Below are 18,568 nucleotides of genomic sequence, written 5' to 3'. Positions count from 1 at the left end.
GGTACTGGCACAAAAACAAAAATATAGACCAATGGAACAAGATAGAAAGCCCAAAGATAAACCCATACACCTATGGGTATCTTATTTTTGATAGAGGAGGCAAGAATATACAATGGGGCCAAGATACCCTCTTCAATAAGTGGTGCTGGGAAAACTGGACAGCTACATGTAAAATAATGAAATTAGAATACTTCCTAGCACCATACACAAAGATAAACTCAAAATGGATTAAAGGCCTAAATTTAAGACCAGAAACTATAAAATTCTTAGGGGAAAGCATAGAACACTCTGTGACATAAATCACAGCAAGCTAGTCTATGACCTCCCTCCTAGAGTAATGGACATAAAAACAAAAATAAACAAGTGGGGCCTCATTAAACTTAATAGCTTTTGCATAGCAAAAGACAATATAAATAAGGTAGAAAGACAACCCTCAGAATGGGAGAAAATGATAGCAAATAAAACTGACAGAGGATTAATTTCCAAAATTTACAAGCAACTCATACAAGTCAATACTAGACAAACAAACAACCCAATCAAAAAGTGGGAAAAAGATATAAACAGACATTTCCCTAAAGATAAACAGATGGCTAACAAACACATGAAAAGATGCTCAACATCATTCATTGTTAGAGAAATGAAAATCAAAACTACAATGAGATATCACCTCACACCAATAAGAATGGCCATCTTCAAAAAGTCTACAAACAATAAATGCTGGAGAGGGTGAGGAGAAAAGGGAACACTCTTGCACTGCTGGTGGGAATGTAAATTGATATAGCCACTATTGAAGGCAGAATGGGGAGTCCTCAAAAAAACTAGGAAAAAAACCACCATATGACCCAGAAGTCTCACTCCTAATCATATACCCTGAAGGAACCAAAATTGAAAAAGACACACGCACCCCAATGTTCACTGAAGCACTATTTACAAAAGCTAGAACATAGAAGAAACCTAGATGTCCATTGGCAGATGAATGGATAAAGAAGCTGTAGTACATATATATACATATATATATATATATACAATGGAATATTACTCAGCCATAAAAAGGAGCACACTTGAGTCAGTTCTAAGGAGGTAGATGAACCTAGAGCCTATTATACAGAGTGAAGTAAGTCAGAATGAGAAAAACAAATATTGTATACTAATGCATATATATGAAATCTAGAAAGATGTTACTGATGAAATTATTTGCAGGGCAGTAATGAAGATAGGACTTCCCTGGTGGCTCAGATGGTAAAGCATCTTCCTACATGTGGGAGACCTGGGTTCGATCCCTGGGTTGGGAAGATCCCCTGGAGAAGGATATGACAAACCTGCTCCAGTACTCTTGCCCGGAAAATCCCATGGACAGAGGAGCCTGGTAGGCTACAGTCCATGGGGTCGCAAAGAGTCAGACATGACTGAGCGACTTCACTTCACTTCACTTCATTTCAATGAAGATAGACATAGAGAACAGGCTTGTGAACATGCAGTGGCGGGGGGGAAGTGAGGGTGGGGTGTATGGAGACAGTAACGTGGAAACATACATTGCCATATGTAAAACGGATAGCCAGTGGGGATTTGCCATATGATTCAGGGAACTCAACCCAGAGCGCTGTACCAAGCTGGAGGGGTGGAGCGGGGAGGGAGGGGAGAGGGAGGGGACCTGTGTATATCTATGGCCGATTCGTGTTGATGTTTGGCAAAAACCGACACAATACTGTAAAGCAATTGTCTTTTGATTAAAAATAAATAAATGTTTAAAATGCAAATCAAAACCACCATGAGATGTCACCTCACACTTACCAGATGGCTAGCCTCAAAAAGTCTACCAATAACAAATACTGGAAAGAATGTGGAGGAAAGTGCATAGCACTTTGTACATTGCTGGTGGGAATGTAAATTGGTGCCACCACTTTGGAAAACCATTATGGAAGTTTCTTTAAAAACTAAAAATAGAACTATCATATGATCCAGCAATTCCACTCCTGGGTATATAGCTGGAAAAAATGAAGTCACTAACTAAAAAAGATACATGCACCCAAATATTCATAGCAGGCCTTTATCAAGATTTGGAAACAGCCCAAGTGATCATCAACAGATGAGCAGATAAAGACATGGTTATGTATTTTATATATATATACACACATACATATAAATATATATGTATTTTATATATATAATACATACACAAACATATAATGCAATATTACTCAGCCATAAAAAGAATGAAGTTATGTCATTTGCACCAACATGGATGGACCTAGAGAATAATATGTTTAGTGAAATGAACCAAAGAAAGACAATTATATGTGGTATCTAACAAAAAATGTAAGTGAATATATATGCAAAACAGAAACAGACTCACAGGTAGAAAAATCTAGTAACTACCAGAGGGGAGAAGGAAAGGAGTAGGGGCTGGGATATAAGATTAAGAAATACAAGGTACTACATATAAAATAAAAAGAATATATTGTATAGCACAGGGAATCATAGCCATTATTTTGTAATAAATTTTAATGGCATATAATCTGTAAAAACATTGAATCACTACACTGTACAACTCAAACTAATATTGTATGTCAACTGTGCTTCAATTTTAAAAGCTCAGCACCTGGTTGAACATTTAACCATTTATTGTCTTACACTGCCTGCTACTGTACTCTAAGAAATCTTATTACTGTAGTAGACCATGTATTAGAATGTTCTATAATTACTTAAGTATCTGTTTCCCAGTGTTTACCGTCTTAGTAGAGAACATAGTAATCCTGTAGGATGAATAAACTACTTGGAGAAATAATATGGTATATGAAGCAGCTAGAAAACAGTATCATCCAGAGTCCAGTTTGAGATGATAAAGTACTTAGAGAACATCAAACAAACCAACTGGATGAGGCTTGAAGGAAATGGATGTAGGGGAAAGGCAGCATCTGGCTTATCTGAGGAGCAGTATAAACAATAGCAACAATGTTCGAACATTCATGATTATCCACAGAGAGACTAGCCTCCTTGAAGGATGCTGGGCAGAGCGCCGCCAAGTGAGACTGAGTATGAACTGAAGGATAAGGAATATTGAAGAGGGACAGCCTAAGTAAAAGTGAGGTTTTGAAAATATCCACCTGGAAGCAGTTTGAAAATAGCAAGGGTTTGGTGGCAGCAAATATCACTAGAAGTTTATTGTAGTTATAGGAATGCAAAGCTATCAAATTCTGACTAAAGTGATATTAAAAAATATAAAAGAAGAAACACACATGAGAAACTATAAGAAACATATTAGGTAAATAATTGCACATAGGGAGTAAAAGTATCTTCCTATTACTATAGTTAATTCTGAGCTCTGCTATATTACACGAGTAGTTATATTTTTTTACTTGGTCTTTCAATTCAAAATCAGTTGCATCTTATGTAAGGAACAGAGAATACAGATATGAAAGCATTATTTTTTCCTTTTAACTTATTTCTCCATACCCAGACTATTTATATCAAAATCAGAAATGTTAAAAATAGAAAATATTTCTTACAAATTATATATTTACCAAGTTTAAGGTTTTTATCCTGCTTTTCCTGAAAAATTAATTCCTAAATTAGTCCAAACATGATTTGTTCAAATTGTTTTATTAATTTCCTATGTAATAAAAAAAATTCATGTGATACCTTTAATTCTGCAATAATTTGCCAGTGAAATCAATACTCTTATGCAACATTCAATCCAGTAGGGAAAAATTCAGTACAGAAAAAATCAAATTTGACTGCTACAAAGTCTGAGGCAAAGCAAGAAAAAGACTGTCTAATTTTATCAAATAGAACCCTTTGCTTAAATGCTGTAATCAATTCCTTCACAACATTCAGACACAGATGCCACAACTGATGGCTAGAAAAGAGTTAAAGAAACAGGACAATGTGTCTGAGGGGTAACTGATTTACCTCAGCAGCAAAAAACTATCACTGATTTCACTAAAGTTTCAATTAGCTTTTCATCCATTGAAATTTTAAAAATTAATTTTAAATATAGTTTTGAAAAAATATATCTCAGACCAAGAAAGAAAAATAGGTCAAAATGATCCTTTAAGAAGAATTTTGCTTTATTTTGACATACACATCTGGTAGCATGTATCACCCTGTGGAAGAATCCTGTTTCTGATTTAGGAGACCAGCTTTCATGATTTGAAAAGCCTCAATCCCTGTAGCAATAATTCTAATGCAACTAGAAGGAAAACAAAAATTACATATACTTCTGTTTGAAGGTTATGATTATTGCCAAAACCAAAACTAGCTACCCTGGAGCAGCAATAAATGTAAGCACTAAACCATGTGTTCAGGGTTTGAAAGAAATCGACGAGTAACTAATGATAGCCTTGCACAGACATATGATTGTTATTTTTTTTCTGTAAGTAGACAATGATGTTTATGTATTAAAATGGAGAACTTCAAGAGGAGATAAATCTGTGAATGCACTGAAAATGCAGGCCATGAGACATTTATAGATTGATACAGTTAGTGTCAAGCACTAAGGGTATAAGTTAGTAATTAAAAGAAAAATTTGTAGTCAGCTTGGTTTCTCTATGGCTCCACAATTTATTGAATGAATTAAGGCAAGTAATATCACCTGGGCTTCATTTTTTCCCCTCTGTCAATAGGGATAAAATATAGTTTACTATGAGGATTGAATATGAATATTTCTGAGCTTCCTAGAACAGGGCTTACTTCCTGGTATTTGCAGGTGACAGCCATACTGATTATATAATAACTATTATTATTTATTTAGGAATATGTCTGACATAGCCAGGCATGGTTTTGTCAATTGGAGAAACACAAGATACACTGAAGAAAGTTCAGATGTGAAACTAAATATGCTCGTTGAAGTGGGAAAAGAACTGAGGTGATAGACTCAGGATAAATGGGAATAAATTCCAATCTTGCAGTTAGAACTCAACCTGTGTTGGGCAAAGTCACAGGTAAGTGAGAACTTGCTAACTCCTCAACACTCACTGAGACTGGAGGACCCAAATAGGCAAGAAGAGGTAAACTAGTGCAGATCCAAGTTTGGCAGCAGTTTCAAGGCTGATCTTACACTGGGGTTTAAACCTAAAGTCATGGGAAAACTTTACATTTCCTGAAGTATTTCACATCCTCATAGCAAAGCTCTATTTGTAGAACTACGCATCATCTCTCAACCTCTCAATAGAACAAGTTCAGTGGATTTGTTTTCTCTTCTTTTGAGCATATGATGAAGCAATTCATTGAAATTTGAGGACCACATTACAACAGATACAGAAAATTAAAATCTAACTCAGAGTGGTTAAGAGAATAAGAAACACATGGGAATTGAAACTTGGGAAGTAAAAAATTCTTCTTGCTCCTCTAATACATCTAAGTCTTATGTATATACTTAAATTGATAACTTTTGAATTGTTTCTCTCTCTCTCTCATATATATATATATATATATATATATATATAGGTATATGTGATTATAAGTCTTTCATACTTTCACACTCTGAAACTTGCAAAGAGAATTAAGGAATTAACCTTACTAAGACACTTCAGCATCTTGTTTGCATGGTTATACAGTAGTGCCTCAGGCAGTCATGTCCAGAACCAGCTTAAACTCTTTCCTCTTTTAAACTGCCTAGTTCTATTTGAATTCCCCTCCTTCCTTTCATATCACTACCCTGGATGTTCTCAAACCTACTTAAATTTAACATTCTACTTCCTTCCTCAAATCCATCAGAGCCCCTAAACACAGATGGAGGAGAACGCATCACCACATCCAATGCTCAGCTGCGGACGGATGCGCTCAGCTCTGCGCTGCTCCCGCTGCCGTACAGCCTGCTGACCCGGAGCGTCCGCCTGCAACCCCTGCCCATTCTCTCCTGGGTTCAAGCCAAAGCTGGGCTTCTCTGAGGCTTCTCTGAGCCAATCGCTGGGTATGGCAGGACTACTATTGCTGGGCTATTTCTGCCCAACGTGGACTCTCCCATCGTCAGCCTCTGCTGGGGACCTCGCGTTGCCTGACCAAGACATTCTCACATCTGCACTGCAGTCAGAAGCTCTCTTACCCAGTGTTCCTGTCTTTCCTGTCATTTAACAGGTGTCAGACCTGCATGACAGTCCGAAGACTCCCCTCACCCATGCTTAACCCGTCCCTGTATTCTCTGCAGACATTTTCCCCAATATATATCATGCATCTTTAATTCCAACTTGGCATCTGCTTCTTGAAGGACCTGAACTGATTCACTAACTCTAAATTCCTGGCCATGTCTCTCAGGATCTGTCCTTAATTTTAATCCCTTTGTGTTTCCCTAGTCAATTCAGATACCCTATCTTCCTTTCTCCTCAAAGTAACAAAACCTCTTCCACCACCCTGCTCCTGGGGAATTCCTTGTTTTCAGATGTTCACTAGTAAATATTTCACTGACAAAATATAAGCATTCAGAAACACCCAATACCACATCCAGCATCTTACCTACTGTGATTCTCATGCAATCTATCTTTTCTCCTCCTGCTGCTGTGTATTTATTCCTGCCCAAGATGAATCCCCCCAACTATTCACTGGATTCCAGTTTATCTCACTTATTTGTGATACTGTTTGCTTTGCTTTCTGGCTTATCAGATTTTTATCTCTCTTGAACAGTTTGTCATAATCAAACATACTGTATTAGTACCTATTAAAAATCCTCCTGACCTTCCAAATCTTCTGAAGCTACCATCTATATTTATAGTCCATCTTTATAGTCCACCTATTTTCTTGAATCCACACTAATTTATCATTAGTATAATGTATTTGGTTGGCCAAAATGTTCATTCACATTTTCTCATAAGATCTTATGGAAATCCAGTATATTACTTTCTCTTTTGGACAACTCAATGTATTATTTGCTCTTGCAAATATCAGGATCATCTACCTTAAATCTTTCAGTTAATTCTCACACTTCACCTCATGTTAACAATCAGCAACATTTGATAATGCTGATCACTTCTTCTTGAAAAACTTTCTTCACACTGATTCTAGACATCATTTTTTTCTTAGTTCTCTTACTTCACTTATTGATTCTTTCAGCCTCCACTACAGGCAGTCCTCATCTTCCACTCTTGTACCAATTAAAATGCCCTATCACTTTGTCCCCGCAACTTCTTATAACTGCATGTTGTGGTATCTTCCATTACTATAGCTCTAAAAGTCATCTTTAAAAATAAATAACTAAATAAAAGTCATCTTTAGGACGTCCCTGGTGGTCCTATGGTTAAAAATCTGCCTGCCCATGCAGAGGACACAGGTTCCATCCCTGGTCCGGGAAGATTCCACATGCCGCAGGGCAACGCGGCCACATGTCACGACTACTGAAGCCCACACACTCCAGGGCCTGCATGCCGCAACTAACACTGAAGCCTGCACTCTGCAACAAAGAAGCCACTGCACTGAGTGGCCTGCACACTGCAAGTGGAGCGCAGGCCCTGCCCACGGCAAATAGAAGAAGCCTGTATGCAGCAGTGAAGACCCTCAGCAGCCAAAAATAAGTAAATAAAACAGAAGTAAAAAATTTTAAAAAGTCACCTTTAATTTGATGACTCCCAAGTTTTGGGAATCTCTGAGTTCTCTCCTCCGCCCATCTTCAGAACTCCTATATCCCACTGTTTATGCAGCATCTCCACTTGGTCATCAAATAAGTATCCCAAACATAACACATCCAAATATATATTCTTGATCACCCGCAAGCATGCTTTTCATTTCCTCATTTCCATCAATATCAGCAACTTTCTTCCAATAACTTCAACCAAAAACCTTAAAGGACCTTGAAAATGTTATCCAAAAGTATTCTTTGTTCTATTATGTTCCTATTGACTCTGAAGTCAGAATAAACCCAGCTCAAATATTCTTACCACTTCCACTTACTGCTACCATTATGTTCCATGACACTATCAACATCATCTTTTCTATGTATTATTGACATGTATTCTGAATACTCTTTTATATTATCTCCTAATATTTCATCCTCATCTTTAAATGTTAGTTACTTTTTAAAAATGTGCAAAACATATCACTTTTTTTCAAAAAATCTCCAATATTCTTATCATTGAGGAAAATTTAAAGATGTTAACAGGTCCTACAGTTCAGTCAGTCAGTTCAGTCGCTCAGTTGTGTCTGACTCTTTGTGACCCCATGAATTGCAGCATGCCAGGCCTACCTGTCCATCACCAACTCCTGGAGTTAGCCCAAAACCATGTCCATCACCCATGGCTGGTGATGCCATCCAGCCATTCATCCCCTATTGTCCCCTTCTCCTCCTGTCCCCAAATCCTTCCCAGCATTAGGGTCTTTTACAATGAATCAACTCTTCTCTTGAGGTGGCCAAAGTATTGGAGTTTCATCTTCAACATCAGTCCTTCCAATGAACACCCAGGACTGATCTCCTTTAGGATGGACTGGTTGGATCTCCTTGTACTCTAAGGGACTGTCAAGAGTCTTCTCCAACACCACAGTTCAAAAGCATCAATTCTTCAGCACTCAGCTTTCTTAACAGCCAACTCTCACATCCTTACATGACACTGGAAAAACCAAAGCCTTGACTAGATGGACCTTTGTTGGCAAAGTAATGTCTCTGCTTTTAAGTATGCTATCTAGGTTGGTCATAACTTCGATTCCAAGGAGTAAGCATCTTTTAATTTCATGGCTGCAATCACTATCTGCAGTGATTTTGGAACCCAAGAAAATAAAGTCTGACACTGCTTCCAATGTTTCCCCATCTTGCCATGAAGGGATGGGACCAGATGCCATGATCTTAATTTTCTGAATGTTGAGCTTTAAGTCAACTTTTTCACTCTCCTCTTTCACTTTCATCAAGAGGCTTTTTAGTTACTCTTCACTTTCTGCCATAAGAGTGGTGTCATCTGCATATCTGAGGTTATTGATATTTCTCCTGGCAATCTTGATTCCAGCTTGTATTTCCTCCACCCAGCATTTCTCATGATGTACTCTGCATATAAGTTAAATAAGCAGGGTGACAATATACAGCCTTGACGTACTCCTTTTCCTATTTGGATCCAGTCTGTTATTCCATGTCCAGTTCTAACTGTTGCTTCCTGACCTGCACACAGGTTTCTCAAGAGGCTGGTCAGGTGGTCTGGTATTCCCATCTCTTTCAGAATATTCCACAGTTTATTGTGATCCACATAGTCAAAGGCTTTGAGATAGTCAATAAATCAGAATTAGATGTTTTTCTGGAACTCTCTTGCTTTTTCTATGATCCAGCAGATGTTGGCAATTTGATTTATGATTCCTCTGCCTTTTCTAAAACCAACTTGAACATCTGGAAGTTCACGGTTCACATATGGCTGAAGTCTGGCTTGGAGAAGTTTGAGCATTACTTTACTAGTGTGTGAGATGAGTGCAATTGTGTGGTAGTTTGAGCATTCTTTGGGATTGCCTTTCTTTGGGATTGGAATGAAAACTGACCTTTTCCAGTCCTGTGGCCACTGCTGAGTTTTCCAAATTTGCTGGCATATATGAGTGCAGCACTTTCACAGCATCATCTTTGAGGATTTGAAATAGCTCAACTGGTATTCCATCACCTCCACTAGCTTTGTTCATAGCGATGCTTTCTAAGGCCCACTTGACTTCACATTCCAGAATGTCTGGCTCTAGGTGAGAGATCACACCATCGTGATTATCTGGGTCTTGAAGATCTTTTTTTTACAGTTCTTCTGTGTATTCTTGCCACCTCTTCTCAATATCTTCTGCTTCTGTTAGGTCCATACCATGTCTGTCCTTTATTGAGCCCATCTTTGCATGAAATGTTCCCTTGGTATCTTTAATTTTCTTGAAGAGCTCTCTAGTCTTCCCTATTCTATTATTTTCCTCTGTTTTTTGCATTGATCACTGATGATCTTTGAGGATCCTACAGATCCCTACAAAAGGGTTTCCATTTTTCTCTTATGTCTCTGATGTCACCTATTAGATAACTCACTACCTTGATTATTCTATATCAGGATGTTGAACTCCTTGCCTTTTTCTCACCAGCTTTTATGTCTGTAACGTGAACTGTTTGGAGGGAGTCTCCTCTAGTTATCTATGTAATTTACTCCTGTCCTTTCACTTCTCTGTTCCAATATCCAGAGAAGCTCTCCTTGAAAATAACATATAAATTAACTCAAATCCAACTCTGTCACTCTGGCTTCCCCTTAGATTTTGTTTCACAGCACTGAGCACAAGTAGAAAATCTCTATATTCCAGTAGGTATATCCTAACCACACAAAGTGTAAGTTCCTATATGGAAGGTATTTTGTAGAATTCTCTGCTATATATTTTGAATTATGTTGATAGCATATATAGCAGCAGATATTTATTAAGGGAGTAAATGCATAAAGTAGATAATGGGACAGGCACAGAGAAAGAGCAGGGTGAACTTGTCACTAGAACTGGAGTAGAAATTAGAAAGATAACCTGGTTAATAAGGACTAATTAATAATTCTAACATGATTATTCTAATTAAGGTACAGAGATAGTTAGAAATTTGGTCATTATTATTAGCATTTAAGATTTTTACAACTAGACTACTAAAAACAAAGTTAAATGTGCAGAAAAGGGTTAACATAATTGTGCAAGACCGCTATCCCCAGAAGGCCTACTTTCAAGGTTAACCCTTTGCACTTGGTGTCTGGGAATGTGGATATCAAGGGTACTGCTACCATCCCCAAATAACAAAGGTCATGTATCATGTTGGCAGTGTTTGTGCAAGCAATGTGCTTTAAACTAGTCTGCTTTGCTGGGAATCTGGAAGATTGGTGTGTGCTAGGCAGGGAATGAAAACTTAGGACATGAGTCAGCTTCCCTTAGCAAAAAGACAGCACAGATTGCACTGCATTTTCACTGCTAGGGAAGAGAATGCTCCACGTGACAGCTAATGAGAGGGAGGGCATAAGAAGTCTGCAGATAGACTCCTCCACGCTCTACTGATGTCTCTTTCCCTTATCCAGTTGTTTACCCTAACTGCATTTGTGTGATAAATCTTTAGGAGTAAAACTATATTTTAAGTCCCATGAATCATTCTAGGGACTTTTAATGTGGGGATGGTGTCGTAGACACAATCACTGTTAATAAACATCTGCAAAACACAATAATAAAATGCATCCACAGTAACAAACTCTGAGATTGAGTGCAAAATCTCTGCCAGTCCACCTGCCAATGATCAACACAGTTTCGATCCCTGGTACAGGAAGATTCCACATGACTCTGGGCAGCTAAGCCCACATGCCACGATGCTGAAACCTGTACGTCCTAGAGCCTCTTCATATTTTAAGCCACCAACTGTTAGACATTCAGGTTTCAAATCTCTAGAAAATTTAAAAATTGGTTCTCACAAAGGAAATAAGATCTGTCTTCAGTACAACACAGGAAAACCAAAACTCAACATGGTGTAATGTAACTTTGAATCTAGAGCTGACAAAGAGACCTATTCTTCATATTTCTGAGACTACTAAAAACCTAGTATTATCTAATGTGCACAAGAGTGCTGAGAAGAACCACACAATACCTTAAACCAAAAGAGGCAAAGCAATAGATGAAACTTTGCATAAACTTTTGCTTAAATTTGAATCAATTGTTTTAAGTTCTGTTCTTTAATTTTATTGACAACTTTAGAGAAGAATATATATACATGCCTATAAACTGTTCAAATACAAAAATATAGTTATATATTCTAGAGAAATGATATAGCAGTTAACTGCTAAAAGTTATAAATGACAAAGCCATCCAACTTGATATCTCATCAGCAGAGTTAATATAAAAGTGCAGTAAGTACTTTTAAATTTTGTTGAAAAAAATGAAGAGCTTTATCCAAAGCAGAGCTTGTTCTCTCAGTCACTGCTGACTCCACAGTTCCCTGAACAGCATCTGTCAAGAGTCACTCAATAAGTCACTCAATATTGAATTAATGAACATCTAGCTCACAAATAAGGGTCACATGGTTAAACTGATTTTACTTTACTCTTATTCATCCAATTCCTGAAAATAACATAAAAAGATAATGAATGTTAGACATAACACATTCATTATATATGGCCATTACATTTTTTCAGTGTCACTCTGCTTCTAGCTTTTTGACTCAGCTGAGTAAATACAGAATACTTCTGTCTATTACTCATAACAGCTTTGAAGAAAAAAAAAAACAAAAAACATTTTCCTGAGTGCACTAGACTATTACTCTATCAGAAGTCAAGAATGCATTAGTATCTTTTATATAAACTGAATTTCCAAGTAGTTTTGACACTGATCAAGTTAAATGTGGTAATAGCAAGAGTGATGAAATGATAGTAAAAATGATGTAATACAATAGAATTAGGAATTCTGGTGTGCTAAAATTAATTGTCCAAGGAAGTACTGTGCTCACATTACAAAATGTTCTGAAGATAAAATTTCCAAAATTTAAATGAACAAGTAATAAAATCAGCTTTCCAATTGAGAGACTGTGTTAAAATAGCTATTTTTACAATTTCTCGTTTTTTATACATAAGAACATCCATTTTATGTGTCATGCGACTAATATAAAATAAAATGCACCTTAAAGCCTACAGTTAAAAATGGTATGTCAAAGGCATCACATTTATAAAATGACATCACATATACAATTTGGTCTTAGAAAAATTGTGTTCTGCCATTTTAAAAACCTAAATTTTCAAAGTGAAAGTGAAAGTTGCTCAGTCGTGTCTGATTCTTTGTGACATCATGGACTACACATGGAATTATCTAGGCCATGGAAATATCTAGGCCAGAATATTGGAGTGGGTAGCCTTTTCAGGAGTGATACCCCTTCTCCAGGGGCATCACCCCTTCTCGTGATGCCAATACAATTGTTAATGAAAATAATGACCTCAACAGCCCAAAACAATTGTGTGTAACTTCTTCATTATATGAAACAGGGATAGTTTTAATGGTTTCAGCTGAACAAAAACTTCTCCAGAAAGACTGGCTTCCAATTAAGATGCAGAAATGTAGAAAGCATTGCTTCCACTCAAGCAGAAAAAATAACCCAAATAATCTGAAAAATTATAATTTGCTCTTACCTAATACAATAAATGAAGTCACAGAGGAAACAAGTAGGTTGAAATGTGAGGAAAGACAGGCACCTTCAAGGAAATACAAGTGATGACGTATCTGGGGCAGAGCATAGTAGGAAACTGGGACTGACGTATAAGCCAGTAAAAAGATTTCAGCTAAAGATTTTAAAAGTCTTAAAGACCAAGTGTAGGATTTCCTCAGAACATAGAACTCTCAAGAGCTCAAGACATCACGGATTTTACATTCAATCTCAGAGGTTTTCACGGATGTTACAAGGCAACAAGAACACTTTTGAGCAGAGGGAGACACTGAAAAAGGCTCTTTGTGCTTCGATTGTGAACAAGAAAAGCAGCTGCCACTGCGGGAAGTTTCTGTCTGCAAACTCCCCTTCTACAGGGAAGAAGTTTTTTGACCTGTAATTAGGAAAAGAGGAGGGGATAAGTAAACAGTTGCAATTAGGGCAAAAAACCAATGCAAACAAAACAACTCTACCCTTGGGATGAAAGTTGACTCTCCAGACCTGGCTATTAGAGTTACCTACATCCTAGCAATAGGTACTAGAGTAAGATCACAGGGATATCCGCATTCCCAGAACCAGGAACATCAAGCCTATCTAAACCTGAGACTGAACCACGACAAGAGAATGCCCTCCCTTGCCCCCACCAGGCTGCTCTGTGCTGACTATGTAGCTGTCTGTACCTGGGGTGAGAGATATGGAGAGGCATCTATTCTCATGTGGAAGGACACAGTAAGTTCAGTTCAGTCAGTCGTGTCCAACTCTTTGCGACCCCATGGACTGCAGCACGCCAGGCTTCCCTGTCTATCACCAACTCCCGGAGCTTGCTCAAACTCATGTCCATCGAGTCAGTGTTGCCATCCATCCATCTCATCCTCTGTCGTCCTCTTCTCCTCCCACCTTCAATCTTTCCAAGCATCAGGTCTTTTCCAGTGAGTCAGTTCTTCAAATCAGGAGGCCAAAGTATTGGACTTTCAGCTTCAGCATCAGTCCTTCCAATGAACACCCAGGACTGATCTACTTTAGGATGGACTGGTTGGATCTCCTTGCAGTCCAAGGGACTCTCGAGAGTCTTCTCCAACACCACAGTTCAGAAGCATCAATTCTTCAGTGCTCAGCTTTCTTTATATTCCAACTTTCACATCTATACTGGAGAAGGCAATGGCACCCCACTCCAGTGCTCTTGCCTGGAGAATCCCATGGACGGAGGAGCCTGGTGGGCTGCAGTCTATGGGGTCGGGAAGAGTCAGAGACGATTGAGCGACTTCACTTTCACTTTTCACTTTCATGCATTGGAGAAGGAAATGGCAACCCACTCCAGTATTCTTGGCTGGAGAATCCCAGGGACGGGGGAGCCTGGTGGGCTGCCTTCTATGGGGTCGCACAGAGTCGGACACGACTGAAGTGACTTAGCAGCAGCAGCAGCACATCCATACATGACTGCTGGAAGCACATAGGGAAAGTCTAAAGGAAATAAGAGAACAGGAGCACTGGAAAAAATCCTCTGACAATCCAACTCGCACCCTATGCTGAAAAAAACTAAAGCAAAATAAGCATTAGGGGTAACTACAGCTACAATAAAACCCACACTCAATCTTTATGCAAGCCTAAGACCTATGACTAGCATCTTTCAAGTTCTGAAAGAAAAAAAAAATCTAAGAACTTTGCAACATGAAAATATTTTCTAAAAAGGAAAGTTAAATAACGACTTTCACAGACAAACAAAAACAGAGAATTCAGTACCATTTATTAGGACACGTATCAGAGGACATCCTTCAGGTAAAATAAATATGATACAAAACTTGTCTGCATCTCAAGTAATCTGTAAAGTGGGGAAAAGCAAGGCTGAAATAACAGACTATCTGTGGCTTTTAACATCAGAGAATCCCCACATATTTTGGTCTTACCTCCAGGAGGTAGATGAGGCTCTCACAGTGAAGAGCAGAGAAAAATCCCCTTGTGCTTCTGGCAGGAAAAGAGAAAAAGGGGCTATTTTGAAATATGCCAGATCACCCTGTTTGTCTTTAAAATATCTCCCCTCAGGTGAAACTATTCAGCTAGAGTCCAATCTGCCAGAATTAATCAGAGCTTAATTGATCTGGAGAAAGCAAAAACCCAATTCTAGATCCTTTTAGCTTTCCATATAAAAGAAAACATATACCACATACAACCCAGTATAGACACTGTGTCCCTAGGAAGAGGAGCAAAAAAAACCCCAGAAGTGTGTGTGAAGTTCAGAGTTCACAGGTACAAGTTCACTCAAAAAGAAAGAGGTGAGGGGAAAAAAAAAATAACAAAAACCACACACTTTAAAAGAGAAATGAAGAATGCCCTTCATGACATTATTGATAGACTAGATATAGGCGAGAAAAGATTTTCTGAGCTTGAGCATATCTTAATAGAAACCAATGAATCTTAAAAGCAATGAGGAAAAAGGACTAAAGAAAAACATAAAACAGGTGAAACTAAATATTCTAAACTGTAGTACAACTGAAAAGTATAACACATACTGAATAGGAATTCCAAAAGATGAAAGCGAAAGGAATGGAAGGAGTGTCTGAAACAATAATGATAGTAGAATGACTTGCAGAAATGTTAAAAATAATAAATGCTTCAGAGTCAGGGCAAATGATTAAGGGCAGAAACTCAGATCTAGATAAAGAAAGAGCATTTGAGAAGGAATAAGTAAAGGTAAAATTAAACGTTCTATTTTTCCTATTCTTCATCTGTTAGATAAGAGTATGTGTGAAACAACTGTAACAGTATATTGAATCATGTGTCCATATATATATATATATGCTTATGTGTGTGAGATGAATGACAGCAATGATAAAAGGGAAAGAAGGAAGGAGTAAGGATTATTTTGTTATTATGAAGTATTCACTACTTGTAAATCAGTATAGTGTTATTTAAAAGTGGATTTGGATTAGATGTAAATGTTATGGAAACCTCTAAAAATGGTAAGAACAAGTAAAATGAACTTGCAAAATGAAATCATGTAAAGTACCAATTAGAAGCACAAAAAAGCTGAAAATGAGTGGAATGCAAAAATAGGAATAAAGATCAAAGGTGAGAAATAGGAAAATACTAACAAATATGGTAGATATTAATCCAACTATATTGATAATAATTTTGGATATCAACAGTTTAAATGCACAAATTAAAAGATTGCCACAGTATATCAAGAAACAAGTACCAACTATGTATTGTCTAAGAAAAACACTTTAATATAAAGACAAGTAAAGATTAAATGAGTGAAGTAATACATATGATGTTAACATTAATCAAAAAAAATAAGAGTATCTGTGTTAATTTCAGATAAAGCACATTTCCAAGGAAGGAAAGCTATTAGGGTTAAAGAAGGGCAATACAAAATGATAAATAGGTCATTTCTCCAAGAAGGCATAACAACCTTAATGTGTAGTACTCAACCACAGAGTATCAAAATATATGATGCAAAAACTTATAGGATTGCAAGCGGAAAACATAGATGAATCCACTATTATAGTCAAAGTCTTCAACACCCCTCTATCAGAAATGGAGAGTTTAAACAGACAAAATATCAGTAAGGACATAGTTGAATTTAACAATCAACTGAATATTATGGATACCTATAGACTACTTTCTACAACAAAAGCCTAATACACATTTCTGTCAAGCTCATATGGAATATTTACCAGGATAGGCCACATTATGGACCATAAAATGTACCTTAACAAATGTAAACATATAGAAAGCATTCAATGTCTGCTCTCAGCCCACAAATAATTAAATTGGAAATCAGTAGTGGAAAGATAACTGGAAAATCCCAAGATATATATATAGATTAAACAACAAATTTCTGTGATATGGATTAAGGAAGAAGAAAAATTTATTTTAAACAAAATGAAAATGAAAACAGCTATCAAAATCCATGGCAGGCAGTGAAAACAGTGCATAAGGGGAAATGTATAGCATATATTAGATGCATATATTAGAAAAGAAAAGAGATCTAAGTTTCCAACTTAGAAAATTGAAAAAAGAACAAATGAAATCCAAAGTAAGTAGAAGAAAAGAAATAATAATGAGCATGAGCAGATCTCAGAAATGGGTTTCAAGACTCCTTCTGGTGACTGGTAGCCTGCTTCCCAACCTGCTATGTCCCAGGTAGTCCCTCAAGTCCTTTGGGGAAGTTCCTGCTAACTGGATAAATTCACTTATCAGAAAATGTACTGTAGGTCTCTAATATGTGAATAGCTACCCCAGGAGATACGGATTCACAGCCCATAATTTATTACTGTTTCAATTCATCTGCTATTATTATTTTCTCTTCCAGAAATAAATTATCTTCTGCCCTCCAACTAGTTAACTGTATGATATTGTCTAAGGTTATGTAGAATAAAATTCATTTTCTCTTCTCCCATTCACCAAGTATTCTCCATTTTCTAAATACTACATTGAATGCTTTTTTAATAAATTCCTATATTCTAGTAGTCTGCAATACTCTATATTGCTATTTCAAGTGTTCTCTTTTATGAACAATAGCTTCTATTTCTTCATGATGTGTTAGTCGCTCAGTCATGTCCGACTCTTTGCAAAACCATGGACTGCAGCCTGCCAGGCTCCTCTGTCCATGTAGTTCTCCAGGCAAGAATACTGGAGTGGGTCGCCGTTTCCTTCTGCAGGGGATCTTCCCAAACCAACGATTGAACTTGGGTCTCCTGCATTGTAGGCAGATTCTTTACCACATGAGCCACCAGGGGAGCCCAAAATACTGAGAGAAGGAATCGTATTAAGAAATACATTTTTACTATTATAGTCTATAGTTTATACAGAATCAAACGTCTTCTTTTCTTAAAACCCTCTAAAGCTCACCTTTGCGCCCCCCATTCCTAGGAGTGGTAGCTGCTTCCTGTAGTTGCCACCTTTGAAACACCTTTGATTTCCCTTTTTGTCTCTTCAGCTACCCAGCTAATGCTGAGCAACTTCCACAAAACAACTTCTGAACACTGGTGAACACCTGGCACCCAGAAAGGCAGCCCTTTCTCTTAGAAAGGAGGTAGCGCAAAATATAAAAGACAAAAGAGTTAGGGATGGACAGCTATCCTGGGGAGGGAGTCTTGAAGGAGGAGAAGTTTCCACACAGCAGGAAACCCTCTCACAGGCGGGTCTGTGGGGAGTTTTGGAATCTCAGAAGGCAATATAACCAGGAGGAAATGAAAACAAAACAAAACTACAGAATACATGCCTAGCTGCAATTGAGGAAAAGAGAAGTTTCCCGAGAAAGGCTCTAACCTGACAACTTAACCTGGCCCTATCACAGAACAAAGGATTGAGCAAATACCAAAGGAGAGCTAGCCTGCTGCATACCAGCGCGTCCCCGCCCAGAGGCAGAGAGGCAGGCTTGTGACAGCCAGAGCTGGAAGGCAAGGGGCTGCTACAGTCTCAGCCCCAGAAACACCATCTCCCACCAAACTGTGAGCAGGCTCCCAACTGCTAACCATGTCTTCCTGAGATCCTGGATGGTTGACATCT

The 18,568-nt window shown here is 37.8% G+C and overlaps 1 long non-coding RNA gene across 2 annotated transcripts in view; it reads right to left on the bottom strand.

The window, feature by feature from the left end:
* The window catches only part of LOC139031090 (uncharacterized), a 109,190-nt gene extending 94,174 nt beyond the window's left edge, over positions 1-15,016 (bottom strand). For both annotated transcript variants that reach the window (XR_011483521.1, XR_011483522.1), the window contains exon 1: positions 14,962-15,016. This is a non-coding gene — a long non-coding RNA (uncharacterized lncRNA). The remainder of the gene's footprint in view (positions 1-14,961) is intronic.
* Between the last annotated feature and the right edge of the window lie 3,552 nt (positions 15,017-18,568).

The sequence above is a fragment of the Odocoileus virginianus genome, chromosome 25 (genome assembly GCF_023699985.2).
Source record: "Odocoileus virginianus isolate 20LAN1187 ecotype Illinois chromosome 25, Ovbor_1.2, whole genome shotgun sequence".
Classification (NCBI taxonomy): domain Eukaryota; kingdom Metazoa; phylum Chordata; class Mammalia; order Artiodactyla; family Cervidae; genus Odocoileus; species Odocoileus virginianus.
Note: the sequence above shows the minus strand (reverse complement) of the source record. Positions and strands in the feature narration are given on the sequence as shown.